Source organism: Ornithorhynchus anatinus, chromosome 20 (assembly GCF_004115215.2).
Source record: "Ornithorhynchus anatinus isolate Pmale09 chromosome 20, mOrnAna1.pri.v4, whole genome shotgun sequence".
Taxonomy (NCBI): domain Eukaryota; kingdom Metazoa; phylum Chordata; class Mammalia; order Monotremata; family Ornithorhynchidae; genus Ornithorhynchus; species Ornithorhynchus anatinus.
This window is the reverse complement of record NC_041747.1, coordinates 22498998-22516835: the sequence shown is the minus strand read 5'-3', so window position 1 is coordinate 22516835 and position 17838 is coordinate 22498998. Positions and strand designations below refer to the sequence as shown.

At 39.9% G+C, this 17838-nt stretch overlaps 1 protein-coding gene across 10 annotated transcripts in view; it reads left to right on the top strand.

Moving 5' to 3' along the window:
• CNTN5 (contactin 5) overlaps positions 1-17838 on the top strand; it is a 653229-nt gene that overhangs the window by 215425 nt on the left and 419966 nt on the right. The window lies entirely within an intron of this gene.

Sequence of the window (17838 nt, the reverse complement as noted above, 5' to 3'; positions counted from 1 at the left end):
TAGCCAGGCTGTTCCAGTCCTGACCTACTTGAAACATCCCTAGAGAGTTTCATTCTTTTGAGAAACATCATGGCCTACTGAAAAGAGCTTCAGCTTGGAAATCACAGGAGCTGGGTTCTAATCCAGACTCTGCCACTTGCCTGGTGTGTGACCTCGGGTAAATTACTCAACTTCTGTAAGGCAGTCTTGCCCAATAGATAACTTTAGGGGAAAATTAGCTTTTTTTGTTGGGGGAGATGGGGAATACATATTTCCCAACTGCCTCACTGATGCCTAGATGGTTACTATGATGAACATTTTTGGTGTAAAAATTATCACCTTGGTAAACAGGGAGGTTGTCACTTAGAGGGTATTTTAGTCAAGAATGAAACTTCCCCGCTTTCTATGGCCGATTCCCAAAACATTAGTCATCGTGCTTATAATGCCAATGGATTGATTATTGATTTCAGGAAAATCTTAATGAGAAATTGAACATTGGGAGAAATATAGTCAAATAAAATTATTGGAAATTGCAGACTAATTCAGCTTAACTAGATTTGAATTTCTGCTTTGTTTATCTCATTAACTTTATAATTGAAAATGGGATGTTATGGCTTTAAAATAAAGAGTTTCTAAAGCAACCTCATAATTTCAAACTGCATTTTTATGGAAGAGTTTTCAAGAGGGGAATAGAAATAAAGACACAAATCTCAAATGGCATATGCTGATTTTTTTTTCCAGAGAGCCTTTTTGCATAAATCATTTTCAGAACAGGGCAAACCTGGTGGTCCCAACTCTAAATTTTCAGGTGACATTTCCAGAATCTCTCAGGGCATTCACATAGACACCTGCCACTGATTAAAGGCTGTACAACTAACAGAGGGTGTCCTTTAAGCCATCCAAAAATGTAACGCAGAGCAGTTTTGGAACATGTTGGGTCTTTCAAAAATCTATGGTCTTGGAAGATCAGTCAAAGGTAGTTGAGTGCTTGCTGTGTGCAGAGCACTGTGCTAAGCTCTTAAGACAGTAAGACAGAGTTAGTAGATGTGAGGAGACAGACAGTAATCCAATTAAATAAATTCCAGAAGAGTAGAAGCCTGGGCCATATAAGAGGCCCAAAGCACATTTTACCCCGTCTCAACCTACCCACAGCTTTCATCAACCTAAGGAAAATCAGCCAATTGTCAAAGGAGACTGTCCTTGTGGGGTTAACAATGAACAGACTATAAAATACTACACTTTGCCACTACCACGTTAGTCTTATTCGAAGTTAGCAATTTAGACAAATCCAGCATTATTTTCATGTTACCAAAGTTTATTTTAAACAATCCCATAATTGATGTAATGTTTGAGGGATTCTCCAGCATCCTGGATTTCTACTCACTTCTCAGAGAAGATTGCCATTTGATATTCACTCTCTCAAGGGAATCCTATCTTTGTCATTTGATGAAAATTGAAGTGCTAAAGGTTATCAATTTGGCAGTCTATCACCAAAGTTCTCAGTGGATTCATTGGGTATCTGATGAAAAAAAAAATCACACACACAAAAGTTTTGAGAGTCATGGTGTCAACCTTTTAGTGTAACCTTTTTCCTTTGGATGTACCTTAGAGAAAATGCATATTCTATCAATTCTGGAAACTCTGAAATAAAACCCATGTTGAGCATTGCTTCTTTGTTGTGACCTCCTTTTTCAGATGTGTGCCATGTGATACCTATGGGTGCATAGTTAGCCACTTCAGTATGTAGCTAATGTCTAGACAGCATTGTGAAATAGTGAAGGCTATGTGATTTTTCAAAAGTTGTAATGAAACAGGAGTAAGCATTTATTCTCCACCTGTCTGTAATTACTTTTCAGAGCCTGCATAGCAAAACCTTGTTATGTGTGTTCCTAAAGCATGTAAAACTTTTCTTGATGTAAAACTTTTCTTTCAAAAGCAACCAGAAAAACAAGAGCTACATGTTTCTCTGATTGATAATCTATTTGAACTAATTAGAAATTAAGAGGAGACTGGAAAGCCACCAATTTTTGTTAAAACCCAAAATGTATACCCTTGAAATAAGTGGTGATGCTGCAATTGGAAAATGGAATGGGTTTTAGGAGGAAAATAGAGCTATGAGAGTTTTGCAGTTTATGCCCTATAACTGAGAAGATCCTTCTTCTGTTCTCTTCAGATTATTCCTTGAAACTTAACAATTACACTGCAGAGGCAGTTCATTCTGAAAAGTGAACAACAATCTAGAATGTTTTATATTTACAGTACATGGAATATGCCCATCTTGATGCACATAAGGTATCTTAGTGTGGGGATGGAGTTTGAGAAATGTAAGTGAAAATTATTAATCTCTGAAGTAGCTTGTGTGTGGCCCACAGATTCTACCTTGCCTTGAAGGTGTAAGTGACCTTGTTATCCTGTGAAAGCATATGTGCTTCAGAGTGAAGGATGGTCCCTGTGGTGTGTATTATAGCTGAAACTTTCATTCTATTTACTACTGCTTTCAAAGGCCACACTTTTCTGTTTCCAGAAAAATAGCAGAGTTTTTCAGAATCAAGGTATTGGTGTGAGATATCATTACGGAGCCTTTCCAGTTGATTGGAGTACATGAAGGTTTGCCAGTGAAGAGGGCTCCAGATAAATGTTGGGCTATGTACTGCGATATATGTTGCCACTTAGGCATTTACTAGCCCTTGAGGTATCTCCAAACTACACCCCTAGACCTCAGATATGCTCCACATCGGGAAGTACATTCCAGCCCTGGAAAGCATAACAATTTGGAGGGTCTCTGGGAACTCTGTGGTGAAGTGGCTCTGACACTTGTCTGTTGTGTGACCTTGGGCAAGTCACTTCCCTTCCTCTGTGCCTCAGTTCCCTCATCTGTAAAATGGGGATTAAGACTGTGAACCCCAAGGGAGACAACTTGATTACGTCGGATCTACCCCAGTGCTTAGAACAGTGCTTGGCACACAGTAATTGCTTAACAAATACCATCATTATTATTGTGTATCCATAGAGTTTTCTTGGTAAAAATACAGAAGCAGTTTACCCTTGCCTTCTTCCGTGCAGTAATCTGGAGTTTCCCGCCTCGACTCTCTCCCTTGCCTCTGCTGCCCAACACAGGTGAGTATTATCTTGTATCAGATAACCTTCCATTCACTGGCCATCACCCAAGCTAGGAATAATGTTGGTATTTGTTAAGCGCTTACTATGTGCAGAGCACTGTTCTAAGCACTGGGGAGATACAGGGTAATCAGGTTGTCCCACGTGAGGCTCACAGTCCTAATCCCTATTTTACAGATGAGGTAACTGAGGCACAGAGAAATTAAGTGACTTGTCCACAGTTACACAGCTGACAAGTGGCAGAGCTGAAATATGAACCCATGACCTCAGACTCCCAAGCCCGGGCTCTAGACTCTCAAGGAATGGGATGGATAGGCCTCTCCTTGACTCTCCCTTCCGTAGCTGAGATGGGTAGCATACTGGAAACACTCCAGGTGTGAACTTGAGAGGGGAAGCAGGTGATAGCGGCCCTGAATGTGAGTTTGAACCCACTTCCGTTCTGGTTCACTCTTGACCAGAGGCTGGAGCTGGGACCAGATCACGCTGGGATTGGGCCAGGTTGCGTCAACTTTCATGACTGCAGAGGCCTGTCATATATTCATATCGAGGTAGCCTTTCACAGTTGAGTGGCACCTCTGTTTCAGTGTTAGTCCGTCTCAGATTGAAAGGTCCTTGAAGAGGGAGTACTTGTTTCACTTTGTGCAGCTGGGTTTTTAATAAGTGCTTTTGAGGATTTAAATAATCTTGCTATTTACTTTTATTGCAGTGGTAGAGGAAACCCTGTTTGGCTGTCTCTTCACAGCTTTAAATCCTCTGCAGCAGAGCTTTGGAAATCACATCCCTCTTCTAAAATTTTCCCATCAAAAATGGGAAGCAGGCACTCTTTTGAAACCTTCAATTAACTTTTGGAGGTCTAAACATAGCGAATGCAAACCCGCTTAGGTTTAAAATTGCCTTTTGAAAGCTAATGAGTAATTATGAACCCTCTAATGTAATTTTGTGTTTGACATTTTAAAACAAAAATCACATCAAGTAAATACTAGTTGAACACAGGAAAATAACGTTATCTAGTTTTGGCTCTCTTAGTCAAGGTACTATTTCAATATAAGCTCTTAAAATTTGGTAACATTTGACATAAAAAGATATGGATTTTTTTGTTTATAGTTTTTTAAATTAATTTTTAAAAAAAGACATTTACCTATCCACAGGTGGAAAAAAAAGTGTGGTTTCCAAGTCCTGGGAAAACCTTTCTAAGCCCTTCCCCCTGCTCTAAGGGGCATCCTCTCTGATCCTAATCTGCTCCAGGGGAGCCAGCAACAGATGCCGTATTTCAGGTTGCCTTAAGAGCTAAAATGGAAGTCCTACCCCTTCTTCCCTGGAACTCCTTTTCTTCCAAATCCACCGTCCCTCAGCCCTCACACCTTTTAAAGCTCTCCACTAACTTGCAGCCTTCCTTAGCTACTATGGAGCACCTGAACCTCTTATGCTTCTATAATTAGATTTACCCTCAGGCCTTGTGGTATTGATAGAGCATGCAATTTATTCTAATGTCACTCTTAGTAAGTATTCTTAGGTCTGTCTTCCCTGGTAGAAAGTAAGCTTCTTGTGTGCAGGGAATCATGCCATGTGCTTCGTACTATGTGCTTCACTCAGTAGCACTCAAGAATTACAATTACTACTACCTTCCACAAGGGGCTAGAAAACCTCTCTGTGTGTCCCAATTTTTTGGATGCAAAGCAAATGTTGAAATAAGCAATTCATAAATTTTCAAATTGCTGAATATGTATTTTTGTTTAATGAGAAATCAGTTTTGAGGGGTGAAGATGTGATGTGTTTGTAGGTGATAGACTATTAACATAGCTGTGAAATTTAACCAAGTATTTTATATGTACAAGTTTTGCTCTTAATCTAAATTTTCTGAAACTGTGCTTTCATTTCGCTGTTAGTGCTGTCATCAGCTTTCCATGGGCCTGGGAGTCAGAAGATCATGAGTTCTAATCCCTGCTTTGCTCCTTGCCTGCTGGGTAATCTTGGGCGAGTCACTCTAATTCTTTGTGCCTCAGTTACCTCATCTGTAAAATGGGGATTGAAACTGGGAGCCCCAAATGGGACAGGGAGTGTGTCCAACCCGCTTTGCTCACAATCTCAATCCCTGTTTTACAGATGAGGGAACTGAAGCACAGAGAAATGAAGTGACTTGCTCAAGGTCACCCAGCAGATGAGCGGGGAAACTGGGATTAGAACCCCTGACCTCATGATTCCCAGGCCCATGTTGTAGCCACTACACTGTGTTCTTATTCATTCACTCTTCCATTCAATCAGTTGTATTTATTAAGCACTTACTATATGCAGAGCACTTTACTGAGTGATTGGAATGTACAGTTATTATGTATATATTATATCATAGTGCTGTGGGACAGAGGGTGGGGGTGATTAACTAGCATTTAAAGAGTACAGATGTAAGTGCGTAGGCAACAGCCGCGTGAGGAGTAGCTTCATCTAGTGGATACAGCATGGGCCTGGGAGTCGGAAAGCCCTGGGTTCTAATCCCAGTGCTATCACTTTTCTGCGGTGTGACCTTGGGCAAGTCACTTCATCATGCTTCATTTACCTCATCTGCAAAATGGGGATGAAAACTCTGAGTTGCATGTGGGACATGGACTGGGTCCAACTTGTGTCTTACCCCAATGCTTAGTACAGTTCCTGTCAAATAGTAAGCACTTAACAAATACCGTTAAAAAATATGCACAGAAGAATCAGGTGCCAAAATCAACAAATCTAGGGCTGGGACCTCTTTTTTGGAAATTGTTTTTATTTAAAACAAGCCACTAGTTTCAGCTTTCCAAATGAAAGCGAAAAGTTGTGTCTCATGGATCATGTCTAAACATTTTGAGTCACCTTCCTTATCTGTAACATAGAGAAAATAATTCTTCTTATCTGCATATCAGAGGGATGTTCCGAAGAGTTAGTTTGCAATGTGAAAGGGGAAACTTGATTTAAGTTACTGTACGATTATCAAATTTATTACTCTTCCTATAAGCATTTGTGATTTCATGGAGGTGTGTTTTAAATAATCAAAAGTCAGTGGAGAAAATGAAACTAGATATTTGAAGCTCCACTATGGAGTTTTTAAATGATGAAATATTTGTCAGCAAAAGATGTTGGAACACAGTTTTGGAAAAATTAAGATTTTAATTAACATGATAATGGGGGGGGGTTATATTACATGACTTTTAAAGTAAATTGAATTGCTTGTTTGGAAAGCCCTGAAAAATCACTATGTTGTGTTAACATTCTTAAGCATTTCAGACTTTAACAATAATACCTGGTTTCTTCTAGAATCCTCAAGTGACCACAGAATTTAAAACAATGTGCTCCTATTCTCTACCTCACCTAATACAGGCTTTACTCATTTTGCTAGCCTAAGGGAAGAAGTCAGGTGTTAATAGTAATATTAGTAATTTTTAAGAGCTATCTAGGTGTCAAGCACTGAGCTAAGGCTGTAAGCTTGTTGTGAATGGGAAATGTGTCCATTATATTGTTGTGTTGTACTCTCCCAAGCACTTACTATAGTGTTCTGCACACAGTAAACTCAATAAATATGATTGACTAAGTACTGGGGTAGATACAACATAATGAGATCAGAAGCAGTTCCTGTCCTGTGTGGGGCTCTCAGGCTAAAGGGTGGGTTTTAATAATAAAATACTAAGTCATTTTAGTCCTAGAGGCAGACCAAGTCATGTTGCCACCCTCCTTCACGTTCACTGAGACAAGGAAAGAAGAATTGACATTTCAGCGGGAAGGGTATATGCCAGGCATTTGTTAAATGATTGGGTTATGAAGCACTGAATAGGTTAATGAGGGAAATAACCTTCCCCTGGCATATTCCACAACAAAATAGACATCTACAGATTTGATAAGCATCCAAGGTTCCTTTCCTCTCTGCAGTCCTTCAAAGTGGACTCAAACTTGCGTTCTCATTTTTGACTTCCTGCTTTGGCAGCCCACGGCCCCGAGTTAAATTGCCACCTTTTGTGTCATTCAGGCTCTCTGCTTATAACTCGGAGATCATGCACATGGTTGTTGGAGGAATAATGAGCCATGTCTGCCTCCAGGTCACAGGAAGCCAGGTTTGGGTAATTCCACAGGACCTGCCCTGTACAAAGTTCTGTGGGGGTGAGGCAGAAGAAGATGCGTCTAGCTCCGACATTCTCTGCAGGGTTATATCTGGCAGCAGTCTTGCCCAAGGCAGGCAGCAGGCACCTCTGACAACACTCAACAGGTTAAAAATGGGGTTGCTGCTACATATTGGCAACACAGCCAGAAACGTGCATCATTATTCTCATCTACAGCATTTACTAAGCCTCTGCTTTGTGGAGAGCACTGCATTAGACACTATAAAAATAAATAACATCATCTTTGCCCCCAGAAAATTTGCAATCTACTGGCACCAAGGATGAAACTCAGCATGGCTGCAAACACTCTGTTACCCACTTCACTAATAATACTTCTCTTAATTGTGTTATTTGTTAGAATACATACTTTGTGCCAGACACTGTATTAAGCACTGAGGTAGATGCAAAATAATCAGGTCAAACACAGTTCTTGTCCCACAGAGGGATCAGAGTGATATGGGGAGGGGAGAGTAGATATTTAATTCCACCCTCTTTCACAGATTAGGAAACTGAAGCTTGGGGAAGTTAAGCGGGTTGTCCATAAAGCATGTGGAGGAGCTGGGATTAAAAACCCTACCAGTAATAATAAGAAGGATAATGGTGTTTGTTAAGCATTTGTTATAGGCCAATCACTGCATTAAGCATTGGGGCAGATAGATGATAAACACGTCCTATGTGGGACTCATAGTCTAAGCAGGAGGGAGAACAGTATTGAATCCCCATTTGCAGATGAGGGAACTGAGGTACAGAGAATTTGTGATGTGCCCAAGGTTACACAGTATGTAGAGTGGAGCTGGGATTAGAACCCAGGTTCTCTGCCTCCCAGGACCATGCTTATTCCATTATGGCACACGCCAATCTCCTCTTGATTTCAGGACAAAATAGAAGTACCCAAGTACTTCTTGGTTTGGGGGAGTTGCACGTGTTAGAGAAGCAGCGTGGCTCAGTGGAAAGAGCATGGGCTTGGGAGTCAGAGATCATGCATATGAATCCTGGCTCTGCCACTTGTCAGCTGTGTGACTGTGGGCAAGTCACTTCACTTCTCTGTGCCTCAGTTACCTCCTCTGTAAAATGGGGATTAAGACTGTGAGCCTCACATGGGACAACCTGATTATCCTGTGTCTACCCCAGTGCTTAGAACAATGCTCTGCACATAGTAAGCACTTAACAAATAGCAACATTATTATTATTATTATTAATTTTGGCCATAATTTGATGGCCCAACCTAGGAAACGTATTGATGTTGAGTTCTGAGAGTGATTGCTCTGAGGATTTGCTTTGTATACATGGCTAGGTAATCTGCATGAGTTTCCCTCTCCTACCCCCCCTCGGCACTTTGGTTATGGATGTTAACTATAATTGCAGAACACTGGATGCTTCATTTTAATCTTTAATAAGTTTACATCTTTTTAAATTGATTCTTGGAGTGTGAAATCTTTGTTGTCATTGCTCTTTAATGACTTAGTCATTCAAAAGATGGATGGGAAATGCGTATTTCTATTGTTCCCCCAAATGATACAGCAGATATTAAGAGGAAAAGACAGTGTCCTTTCCGTGGCTTTAGAGCAGTTGAACACATACAATTGTAAATTGTTCCCATCAGTGGGTATCAGTTCTGATTCTGGCTTCATAAAACACCGCACACAGGCCAAATACGGTTTGTAAGTGTCATGCGTGACATCAGAACAGGGGGTGGCATCTTGCAATACTGACAGAAATAAGGTGGTGATTAGAAATGAGTGACTAGATTAGAAATGGTGCCTTTCATCTTTTGATGAGGAAATATTTTATGTGTCAAAATATCTCACCACAGGAGCAATTTTCTCTCTGTGTATGTCTTGTCCTGAACACATTTTGCATAATAATGGGATAAAAATGTGAAATTGTTGCCGAGCGTTGCTTAGTTACACAATAGCAGATGTGCTGCCTTGCCCGATAACAAATGTTTGAATGCTATCGTGTTGTGATATTGGTAGATAGCATTCAGGGGAAATGGAATCTATTTCTCTTGGAAAAATTAATTGGGTTTTGATAAAGCAAATTAAAGATATTAAAATGCTTTTAAAGCATCTGGCCTTAAAAGCTTTAAAATTACTTGACAGAATTTAATCACCTAGTTCTGAAGTATAGTTAAAGAATTTAATCATCTGAATTCTGAGTACTTTAAGAGAAAAAAAGTAGCACAGTACTTTTCCTAATCTTGAAAGAACATTAGCCCTGTGCATTGTCAATCAATAATGGGCTGTCAGCCATCATGCCGCTTTCCAACTATTTAAAATGTTCTTAGTAAATGTGTTGCATTGACTATGCGAAGCTTGGCAGTTTAAAATCTACTATTCATAGTACTTAAAACTATTGGAGGCAGAGCATTTTTATAAAACATGACATTAACATTACTGGTCTGCTTCCTCTCTTGGGGAAGTGAAATTTTACAAAGATTTCCCTTGAACTCTAACTTCGCAATGACCACATGGGCAAACTGTTTGCTTCCATTATTCTGTCCTGTTATGGAGTCGGGGGACGGAGGGGAGCGAACAAGAACTGATGTCAAAGGAAAGCAGAGTATAATGGCAGACTTAAAAATAGAGCGGCTCACTAGAATTGCCTTTGCAAGTGCTGTTGATTTGACTCCTGCTGCTGTTTGTGTAATTCAGGTGTCTAATTAAGGAAAATGTGGTATCAGCACTTTCTAAAAGAAGCAATAGTTGGCATTATCGGGCTGTCTGAGAGAGAGACATCTAGCAGTGCATTCATTCTGAAGCCAAAAGGGAGCAGAAACTTAATGGGTGCCAGAGTTTAAAGGAAAAATAGAGCTAGTCAAGAATCATCTGTCTGTGTATATCATCGGTCACGTAATCCCTGACCCTTTCCAGACCCATGACAACAGTGTGAAGGGTTTCAGGGGGGCTATTGCTGTGATATCGAGAAAAAGATATAGTGCTTGCCAATAAAGTACCATTCCAATTCCAGACCTGGAAGTTAACTGAAATCCTCAGTTAAGTGAAGACTGGCCATGTCCTCTGACAACAGAGTTACAGACGTTACACTCCTGATCATTCAAACCCCATTCTTCCAGAAGGTCTCTGATGGGCCCCAAATCTAGGACTGCAATGTACAATCTAAAACAGATGCAGAAAAATAATTAAACCTGCCTTTCTTTTGAACTTAAGAATGATATTCTGTTTTATTTTTAATGTTGTTAAGCGCTTACTATGTGCAGAGCACTGTTCTAAGCACTGGGGTAGATACAGGGTAATCAGGTTGTCCCACATGAGGCTCACACTTCATCCCCATTTTACAGGTGAGGTAACTGAGGCCCAGAGAAGTGAAGTGACTTGCCCACAGTCACACAGCAGACAAATGGCAGAGCTAGGAGTATAACCCATGTCCTCTGACTCCGAAGCCCAGGCTCTTTCCACTGAGCCACGCTGCTTCCCCTTCCACCTTATGTTCTTATTCCATTATGACCGTTCTGGTGACTGGGACCGGGTTACTCTGTGGTAAGATACGTTGAGATTGTGAACCAATCCCCTTAGAGTGAGCAAGAAAAGGACCTTGTAATAGGCCCAAATTTTGGTCACTCTTCAGACTTCAAAGTTGCTCTCTGATTCAATAGACTGTGCTGAAATGAAAAGTTAGAGAATATTCCTGTTGGTAAATCCTTTGTTAATGACTCAGTTTGAGGCTGTTTGTGTCCCTTCCTGTTTTTTGGTTTTGTTATTGGGGTTGGAGTTATAGGGAAGAAAGGAATGGGTGGTTTCTAAGGGATGAGGCTTTCCGAGTAAAGGACCTTGTAATAGGACCAAATTTCGGCTACTCTTCGAACTTTGAAGTTGCTGTCTGATTTTACGGAATGTCCTGAAATGAAAACTTAGAAAATATTTCTGGCAGTAAATCCTTTGTTGATAACTCAGTTTTAGGCTGTTTGTTTCCCTGTCTGTTTTCTGACTTGTTATTGAGGTTGGAGTTAAAGGGAAGAAAGTTATAGTTAAATTATAATATAAATTATAATGTATTATATAAATATAAATTATAAAGAATTAAAGTTATAATACAATTTACTGTTCCCAGCCCACCACTTTTTTTCTATACCCTACTCACCCTCTACAAAATGCTCTCCATTTATTTCCCCACTTATACTTTTTGATCACCCAGTCCTAAAGCTCTCTCTTATATCTGTATTCTCTCCTTTTTCTTGTCTTTCTTTTGACTCATTTCCTTTGACTTTTCCTCCTTTTCACCTTTCTCTTCCTCTTGTTTTCCTTTAGTTTTGTGCTTCTTTTCCTGTATGATCCTTCTAGATGATAAAGTGCTATTTCTCTTCTTTTTTTCTTAGTGGTATTTGTTCAGCACTTACTGTGCGCCAGTGACTGTTCTCTCTGTTCTATTTCCCTCCACCTTGCTTATCTGCTCTTCTTCCTCTGCTTCCTTAGGCCACCTATTGCCCTTTGAGATTTCCTTTGCCAGCCACAAAAGTGTAGCAATCGGCTTCATGACATGGACTCCTAGGTTCCCTGTGATGAGACAAGCAGGAACGAGTGGAAATCAAAAAGAATTGGATTTAACCTCTGCCATATGCCCATATTCCAGCAAAAAATGCAAATTGCCTCCTGTTTGCAGTACACCTGGACAATCCTGATTCCGAGGCCTCCCATCTGGTGTCCAAAAAAACCTCACCAATTTTCCCAATGTAGAAGGTAGCATTAGTGAACATGTGTGGGTTTCCGCCCCTTTTCTGAGCTCCCAAGCTGCCCAGGTGAATAAGGTGGTAACAGAGGATGCTCTGGCATGCTAAGTAGCTTCTACCAGGACCTGTCATAACATCATTAGCACTGGGAGCCGTTTCTTATCCGGGCCTTGGGTGTCTGGGTTGAACCATGAGCTGGTATACTGAAAATGATGAAAGAGAGCTTGGAAAACACCCTACCCCTGTCTATTCCAATTCCACACCCACTGCCCAGTTGCAGCTAATAGGAGCTGAGACGGCTGGAGTAAGATGGGCATACCGAGATGAAGCAAAGCTGGGAAGAGTCGTTCAAGTATATTTCTCTACAGGCTAATGTGGGAAGTATGTAAAAATAGCTCCAACTTAGATGCAGGTTTGCAACCCTGCAAAGGTGTGCAACTAGTGTTTTATTTGAGGAGGTAGCGTTGGGGTGGCCTTGTGATGGTCAGAACAATCCATCAATCAGTCGTATTTTTTGAGCACTTACTCTGGGCAGAGAACCCTAGTACCAAGCTCTTGGGAGTGACCTCTCTGTGCCTCAGTTCCTTCCTTTGTGAAACAGGGACTCAGTACCTGCTCTCCCTCTTCCTAAGACTGGGAGCCCCCTGTGGGATGTGATGATCTTGTATCTACGCCAGTTCTTAGTACTGACTGATCTGTGTCTTAGTGGAAGGAGCCTGGGCTTGGGACTCAGGGGCTGTGGGTTCTAATCCTAGCTCCGCCATTCATCAGCTATGGGACTTTAGGCAAGTCACTTCACTTCTCTGTGCCTCAGTTCCCTCATCTGTAAAGTGGGGACTAAGACTGTGAGCTCCTCATCGGACAAACCTTGTATCTACACCAGCGCTTAGAACAGTGCTTGGCACACAGTAAGCTCTTAACAAATATGATTATTATGGTGCTTGACATATAGTAAGCATTTAACAAATTCCACAATTATTATTATCAAGCGCTGTTCCATAATTATTATCAAGCACTGTTCTAAATGCTGGAGTAGATACAATTCAATCAGATTGAGCACAATTGAACTCACTGGCTAAGTAGGAGGAAGAATAGGTAGAACTGGAAGAACAAACCCTGTCTATATGTTTATTGACTATATATATATATATATATTCAGTATATATATTGAATAAATATATGTCTTTGCTTGTTGGGGTCCCAGCATTGTCAGTGATCAACTGAAAAGCAGCTGCATGCCTTTTTAGACACAGTAGAAAGAAACTTTTTTTTTATACTCCTAGTTTGTAAATTCCCCAAGGAACAAGACCATGTCAGTCAGTCCTATCCTATTTATTGAGCACAAACTATGTGCAGAGCACTGTACCAAACAATTGTTAGAATATAATATTACAGATACATTTTCTGTCCACAACGAGCTTAGAGTCCAGAGCGGGAGACATGGTCCATGTCTAAATCCCACCTGTGTATTTAGTGAGCACTAAAGTAGGGCAGGGATCATTGTTTTAGATATAGTGGGGAGAAGCATTGTTTTTAGACACAAAGCTGCTCATCTAATTCTTTACCTAGACACCTTCAGTTAAATGCAACAGTCAGGGATTAATTCTGAGTGGTAATTAATTAGTATGCATGCTCCCTTGTCAGATAAATAAATGAACTCTCACCAACCTTAGGATTAGATTGTGAACACAGAAAGGAAAAGCCTTCTTAGTTGAGGATCCTGGACTGTGGATTCTTAGCCTCTGGCAATTTAACTTTGCCTTGACACCAAAAATTAAAGACTAGAAACCAGCCTTGCTCTCAGTGATAAGCAAATGGACCAGACATTAGGTGTCAGATTATTTCCAGATTTCATTTTCAGCTTGAGTGCTTGCTATTTTTCCCCCATCCCCTGCTATTTTTAGCTTTGCTTTAGATTACAGAAACAGGTTGCAATTTGCACATATTTTATATATAAAAAACCTGCATAATGCATCATTCACATAAGTATGCATTTGTGGTTTTTTTTTCCTGTCTTGTGTACAGAAGGCCTTATTGATTTAAAAGGGTATTTTTAAAAATGGCTGTAGTTCAATTAATTTAGGTGGGCAAACAGGTAGGTATTGGTTAGACCTCAACTTTCTCTTCATGTCCAAAGCCCTTCTAAAATCCCCCCCTAAATTCCACCTCCTCCAACAAGGCCTTCCCTGACTAATTGTCCTGTATGCCTATACAGAATAAGGCAGATTAGAAGCTTGTATGAAAAGGTGAAAGCAGCGAGGTTTAGTGGAAAGAGCACGGGCTTGGAGGTCATAGGTCGAGGATTATAATCCCGGGTCTGCCACTTGTCAGCTGTATGACTTTGGGCAAGTCACTTAGCTTCTCTATACCTCAGTTACCTCATCTGTAAAATGGGGATTAAGACTGTGAGCCCCATGTAGGACAACCTCATTCTCTTGTATCTATCCCAGTGCTTAGAACAGGCACATAGTAAGCACTTCACAAATACCGTCATTATTATTATAATTAAAAGAAAAGGACACTTTAGGAAATGGAAAGTGAGTTGAAGTGGTACTGCAGTCTGTGAAACCATATAAGGGTGTGGACAGGGAAAAGACAGAATTTTTCAAATCCCTAAATACCAGAATGAAGCAACACCCATTAATACTTGATGGTAGAAGAGGTTAAAAAAAAAAAAGAGTAAGCACAAAAAAGTTTGGATAAATTTATGGATGAGTGGTCCAAAATGGGTTACTTGAGGAAAAGTTATGGGTATTGAGGAAAAAATTATCTATACCCACTCTGTTGCCAGTGTTTTTCTTCTGGCTACCCTTCAGTTTTGTTAACTATAAAGTGCTGGAAAACGTGATGAGGGAATAATAATGAATGTAAAGTCAGGGGAGTTTGAGTAATTTCAGAGAACAAACTGGTAGGAAGTATTTCCAAAGTTCCCAAGTAGCTACATAAACCTTTAGTTAAGATTTAGAAAATTCTGAAATCTATCTGCTAAACTGACTTGAGTGAAGAAAACTGAATTTAGGAATGTTGTCCTGTTTTTCCACAGTGTTTTATTAATCTAGGTTATAATCAGAGTCATGATAAGATAATGTATTGCTGGATGGAGGAAAACAGTGGTGGACATTTCAGGAAGTGTAAATGGATAAATAATTGTTCTCTTGGCTCAATAACTTTTGTGTAAGCTTTCATTTAAATTTCCATTGGTGTGTGAGAGGAGGATTGATTCTGTTGAATTGTACCCTCCCAAGCACATAGTACAGTGCTGTGTACATATTAAGTACTCGATAAATGCCACTGTTTGTTTAGTGGAATTTGGTAAACATGCCCAGGAGAAAATCATTAGAAGGCAACTCTGGTATGCTGAAATTTAGAAAAGAAATAGAGATGGCTGAATGCCATTGTAAAAGGCTCTCGCTAGAATAGTTTTGTAAATATTGTTAGAAATTACATGTCATATGACTCTCCATTTAAAATATATTGAAAATAAAAATATTTTGTGAATATATAACTACCCCCAAACACAGTGAAGCTCATCTTCTCCTGACGTAGGTGACACTTTGAGGAATTGTTACAAGATATTTTCAATTTGTCAAGCTATCTCTAGTGAGTTAATGGTTTCCATCTATTTTCTTGAAATGATATGCACATCATCACAAAAGCAATATATTTCCATTTGTTTCCTGCTTTAGTTAATCAATGACTGTCACCGTCAAATCATTCCACCTAGGTAGAAGTTTATACTTTCTTAGAGGATTTTTAGAAAGTGTCTTTTCCTGCCCTGTTTGAATATACTAGGGAAGCAGTGTGGCCTAACGGAAAGAACAGGGGCTGCGGAATTGGAAGACTTGGGTTCTAATCCTGTATTTTTCACAGGCCTGTTGTGTAAGCTGGGCAAGTCACTTAACTTCTCTGTGCCTCAGTTATTCCAGCCTTAAAATAGGGATTCATTACCTGTTCTCCCTCCTACTTAGATTGAGAGCCTCATGTGGGAGAGGAACTGTGTCTGACTTAATCAACTTGTATCTACCACGGCACTTAGAACAGTGCTTGACTTATATATAGTAGATACTTGAGAAATACCATAAAAAAGTTCCCCATGTTATTTACATATGTTATAATGTTATTGGTCCTAAAAAGTGTTTGCATATCTTTTCTCTCTCCCTCTCTCTATATACTCATATTTATTATTCAGATAAACAGGCACAAAGTGAGTTGTTTAGAGGTTTATATTAAATGCATAACAGTCTTAATTCCTGTTATTTGTGTAGAACTCACTTCCAGTGAGGTGAAAACATGTTACATATTTCATCTTTCTTGCTATAGCATTTCCTTGTCATGGAAAAGGAAGTTAAATTTCCAGATGATTAAACTAAAGCATAAGGAGATTAGATGATGTATTTAGGGGTGGGACCTAAAGAATTGGAACCTTGTACAGTTCTCTTGCTAGGAAGTGGGCAGCATCAATCTGAAAGGCTTGATTTCTAAGGATGATTTTTATTTACATCCTTTGGCTGTCTTTTTTTTTGTTTGTTTCATTAAACTGGCTGCCAAAAGAAATGATATACCCATACTAGCCATTTAGATCCATAGATCACCAAAAGCAGCAGTAAAGGGTATAAAGAGTTAGAAAATAACTTTTATTAGGAATGGTGAATTTCCCTCAATCAGATCTGCCCCCCATCTTACCTCACTGATTTATATCTCAATTTAGCCCACACACTTCACTCCTATAGCATCGACCTCTCACTGGAGCTTGATCTCATCTTTCTCACTGCCAACTCTTTGCCTATGTCTTTTCCCTGACCTGGAATTCCTTCATGCTTCATATATAATAATAATAATGGTTATGTTATTTAACTGCTTACTCTGTGCCAAGCACTGTTCCAAGCACTGGGGTAGATGAAAGATAATTGGGTTGGACACAGTCCCTGTCCCATACAGGGCTCAGAGTCTTAACCCCCATTTTACAGATGAGGGATTATGACAGAATAACCTCTCTCCCCACATTCAGCATCCTTCTAAAACCCATCTCCTTCAAGAGGCCTTCTCTGACTAAGCCCTCTTTTCCCCTGTTTGCCCTCTACATGTGCCACCTATGTATTTGAGTCTGCACACCTAAAGAACTTGTATTCACCCCACTCCCAGCCCTGCAACATTTATGTACAATGCCCCTGTACTCTCCCATTTCCCCTACCTGTAATTTATTTTAATGTCTGTCTCCCCTGTAGCCTGTAAGCTCCTGGTGGAAAGGGCTTGTGCCCACAAACTCAATTGTATTGTTCTCTTACAACTGCTTGCTTAGTACAGTACACATAAAAAGTGCTCAGTAAATACCATTCTTTGGTTGATATCTAAGTCCCTATGATTGTGATTAGTTTGTGTGAACATCCCTTTTGATACTTAGGCTAACCATTTACAGAAGGAACAATCCATTAGTGAAAAGGTCAGAAGGAGAATTGGGAGGTCTAGTTAGAATACCTAAGCTACTATTATCCATTTGTGTAGTCTCTGGCTTTGGCTGTCACAGCTTTGACTTTAAGAGCTGTTCAGAAGTCACCCACCTGCCTCCCAGAATTTTTTTTTCGTAGAATGAGGCAAAAAAGTTTTATTTCATTGGAAGAAGGGTATTTGGAAAAATTGATTAACTGACTTTTTAAGTTAGTCCATTTCAACTTCAAATTTAATGGAGCAAATCAGCTTAATAAGATATTTTTAAATCTTCTGATTTCCACCACTTGAAGGTCTCTGGAGTGTACATATGCCTGGAGAGCAACTGATCCAGTGGCATTTGGGAGAGGAAGGGGAAAGTAAAAGTGAAAATACGTTGCAATTTGTTTTCTATAGATGGCATGCATCATGAAAAATGCCAGTACAAATCATCACTATGGGTGATTTTTCATAGTGAAGTAGCCAAATTAGCTCATGTAAAATTGGAAGGGGAAA